The sequence below is a fragment of the Diadema setosum genome, chromosome 16, assembly GCF_964275005.1.
Source record: "Diadema setosum chromosome 16, eeDiaSeto1, whole genome shotgun sequence".
Classification (NCBI taxonomy): domain Eukaryota; kingdom Metazoa; phylum Echinodermata; class Echinoidea; order Diadematoida; family Diadematidae; genus Diadema; species Diadema setosum.
The window spans coordinates 31,628,265-31,633,072 of NC_092700.1; positions in this window are offsets into that span (position 1 = coordinate 31,628,265).

The window sequence follows — 4,808 nt, forward strand, 5'->3', positions numbered from 1 at the left end:
TTGGACACAGCATGGTATCGCCCCTTGATCATGAGTACATTTTGAGTTGTTTCACACTTGGCTGGACCTGTGGATTCTGCACAATTTCACAATTTAGATACCTCGTCTGCTTCAAAGCCATTTTCATGATTTTGATGCTTGAAAGAGATCACTGAAGTCATGAAAAACACAGACCTCTGGAGTCCCACCCGACTTGACTGATTGATTGCTGTGTTATCACCATGCATCTGTAGCTCTTGTCTCAGTTCTTTCATCTACGTAAATTTTCATGCCGTTGCTGTCGCTCTGTGACGCAAAATTGCCGACTTTTGCATGATTGATGTTGAAATCTGTGACTGCCAAACACAAATCATGTTCAAGTACACCAAAGCTAACCTGCAATTTGTCCTGGAAAAAAAAAAAGGTCTCGGAGAGAGAGAGACAGACATAATGGTACTGAGATGGAGAATAACAACTACATCGTCCTCAAGATGGTGTTCATGCTGTGAAAACATTTGTGCTGCACAGTGCGAAATGCTCGTTTCTGCACAGCAGCCTGTTCCACTGCACAGAGCCCTGCAGAGGCACAGCGATTGTTCAAACTGTGAAAATTAGCCTGTCGATTGCCCTCATGGACAAATATGAGAGAATGGAAAATGGTAATGTTCCATCTAACTTCTTTTAACCCGTTGAGAACGGGCTAATTCTGTTACAACACATACACACTTTGTATAAGACCCCTGCCCGAGTACATGTATACTTGGGACTCGTCCTCAACGGGTTAAGCCACTGTATTTTGGCGATAACAGTGATGTTCACACAGTGCTGGCTCAAATTACTCTTTAAGAAGATAGAGGCTCGAAAGCTCACTTTGACATTATGGACAAAGTGAACATAATCATAGCCATTTTTTTTTTTTTTAAACTTAATGATATCAGTTAAACAATTTATTGCAGTTATTTGGATTAATACCTTTTCTAAAGGATGAACAAGTTGCAGCTGTCTATAACATACTGTCAGATTGTGTATTTGTTATTCATTCATGAACAATAATTGTGATTACCTTGAGCACCCATCAGTGAAAATGTTGCACATTATGTCTGTTGTTGTTGTAATTATCATTAGATTTATTATTATTATTATTGTTATCATGATCATTATTACTATTATTATTATTATTATTATCATCATCATCATCATCATCATCATTATTATCATCATCATTATTAGATTGCTTGATGACAAGGTATATAAGACAGTACATAATTCAGTACCCACATACAAAAATAGATGGGTTTTTTTTTGCATCATATTGCAAAACTTTATCTTCAAAATGAGATTACTGTTAAGACTTTACATTCTGCCTGCAGACCACAGAACATGTCTCCCGCCAATGCAATCAGCACCATCTTATACTGAATTTCCATCCAGGTACTTCAAAAGAATACTGTACGAGCTGAAATTTTCGCGTACAGATATTTTCGCAAATTGCTACTTGGAGGACATTTTCGCGAATTGCTACTTGGAGGACATTTTCGCGTCTTGTTAATTTTGTGGTTGCGAGGGTCTAACTGAACTTTAGTTATTTACGCGTTGTTATTTTCACGGTTCAAAGGCGATTCGCGAAAATAAAACCACCGCGAAAATTTCAGCTCGTACAGTATTTAGAGGGACACTGCATTTAGTGTTAATCCAACACAAAACTTGGATACATGGTCTGATTTTGTGATACAGCAGCCTGCATGGTATTCATCAAAATTGCATTACCATAATTCAACAGAAAATCAAAGAACACAAATCTTATCAAATTCACCATAATACCAAATAGATCAAAAAAAAAAATGATATGATCAATTGGGTTCGATTCTGAAATCACATTTCAGTCAGATAATTGATGGCATTTTCTTTCTGAGAGGAAAATCAAATAGTCCTGAGCAGTAAAAACAACAATTAATCACATTTGTATTTTGGTCATAACTCAGAAAATTCACCTGTATCAGTTTAAATGTCATACCACCATAAAATCTACCTTTAATAGTCAAGGCTGAAATACCTATCATTCTACCCCTTTCAGACTGGGCAATGTTCAACAATGTTTGGTTTGCAATCTCTCTTGACAATTAATCCCTGTTGGAACATTTGATAAAGCACCAATCACAACTGAACAAAAGTTAACCCCTCCCACCACTCAGTCTACATGTAAAAAGGCTATACACAACAGTCAGAATACAATATGTCTATTAAACTGTATCAGAAAAATGTATCCCAAACAAACCCTACCACCTTTAATAAACAAGAATTAACTGGGCCAGACAGTCAATATATGGTATAAAGCATTCCATGGGGTTCAAAAGGGTTGGACGTTAATTTACCTCATGACGTATCAGCGCTGCAGTTCATCGAAATGGCCTCCGAATACATTTGCGCTGGTGATAAAGCACCAAGTCCATTTAAACAGTCCTTGCTCCCACTGTCGACACATCTTGGCATATATTCATTCATTAAAGCCATGGAATACATGAATTAATTTCCGAAAAGAAGGGAGCTTACATAGCTTTTTATTTGAATTACAACTGACCAAGACAGCGTGAGTTCGATTTCCCAAACACAGTTTGATAACATAAATTGCATTTGCTATTGAATAAATAATAGGCCCAAGTCTCACTCTGGTGCATCAATAAAGTATATGAAAATGATTTTACTCACATCCATGTTCTTGCCTCAATTGAAGATGTCATTGAATCACTGGTGTGCAGTGGCATAATGGAAGATAGTCTTTAAACAAGACTGATGAATGGGCTATTCAGCACTCCCACAAGGAGGGAGAAATACATTGAAAGCAAAATGTTTTGAAATCAATGTAGGATGGTCCTTTCTGTTTAGTTTTATGTAATGAATGATATATATTCAAAGACTGCATGCAAATTACAATGAATGCTTTTACATGATGGTTGGCAAATGGCAACAAAAAAGTTCTTCATCTTCCCCCTCCCTTTTCAGTTCACTGTGCAGTTTCAGACAACAATTGAAATAGCACTAACAAATATGGTTGTCACCATTAATAACAGAAGCATCTCATCACATGAGTGCCATGAATTTTAAGATTAAAAAAACTACAAAAACACATTTTGGTAATCTCAATATTTTGATTGAATAGTGCTGCTGTTAGTTACATCTGCAATACATCCAAAAGCCTGGGCTGAGGTCAAGCCAATCCAATTAAAATCCATTAATCTGTTTCAAGGTACAATCGTAAACCGTAGGACATCAACATTCCTGGCTTTAATGTAGTGCGCAGTCTATCTACGTATTCATTTCGATGGCTCCAATTCCTCAACCATGAAAAAAATAATAATAAAAAAGAGCTAACACCCCCCCCCCCCCACATAAAAAAGTCAAATAAAATTTTCTATCCTATAAAATGAACATATATATTGCATTAAAAAAACACCCACACACATGAGAGGAAAATACAATGCTTTATCTGCATCAACAAACTACATGTGCAATGTACTTTCCATGCAGTCTTATCTGGAGAAACAAAAACAAACAAATACACAAACAAAAAGGATAGGGCATCACCTTAAAAGTCCGGTCACTCTCACCAGATGATAATATAGTTCAAATTGGTCATCATACCATCAACATTCATTAAAAAAAAAATTGTACTATTTGCTCACAATAGTCTCTGAAGCATTTCTGCAATATTTTTTTTCAAGTTCACAATCATGATAGATTATACGAAGTCTTTTTGAGCCTCACTGCATGCAGAATTACAGAAGGTATTTCATATTTTTGCGCAAGCAATACTCTTGCCTATGGAGGTGGCAGCAGTTGAACAACATTTGCAAATAAGAGTGTCAGATTTAATTCAGCAAGCCTTGATCCAGTTAAGGCCTTCAATTAAAACATTAATCTAATGAATGGGCCATTACGAAGCAAAGGTTGGGGCCATCCCCCTCTCTCAATCTCCTCAGAATGCATGAGCCCACGCAAACCAAATGAGGCCTAACGCTCCATTAAAGGGATCGTATAGTTCTGGTTTAGACCTAATTTCAGGTTTCTGACATTTTGGGGGGACATAATGAGAAACCTCTTATGAAATACGAAAGAGCATGTAATTCTATGAGGAATTCAATGTTTATTTGATGAAAATTGATTTTGAAATGGCTGAGATATCCAAAAAAGAGCGATTCTAATTAAGTGTGGGACCCACACTTTACTACGATCGCTTTGTTTTACTTTGTTTTTGGATGTTTCAGTCATTCCAAACCCGATTTTCATCAAATAAACTTCGAATTCCTCTTAAAATGGTATGCTGTGTACTATATCATAAGTGTTTTCTTGGTATCTCGCAAAAAGTTAGAAGCCCAATTCTCATCTCCACCAATACTGTACCATCCCTTTAACCTTTCTCCCAGCACCCCTGACCACCCTATGTAATTAACATGTATTTAAGAAGAAAAAAATAGCATAATATATTGCATGGAGTCAAACAAATGAACCCTTTTCCAATATCTTGGGGGTACCTTCTGCAGGATACCAATTGGCTTCAGTGGTCGGTATTTAAAATGTTCTGATACTGTTGTTATACAGCAGTGCAGCAAAAACACAAATTATGCATATCAAATAAATCTTTTATTCATTAGTACCTAATTCATGAAACTTTGTGAGTACACAAACTCGGCAGAAGATACAAATGTGGGCAAAGAAATGACAGAGAGATCACCTCCTAAACTAATTGATATGGCAATCCATAGCTAATTCAACTGAATTGAAACAAATGGATAATATAACAACCAATTACATTACAAACTACATGTAAATAT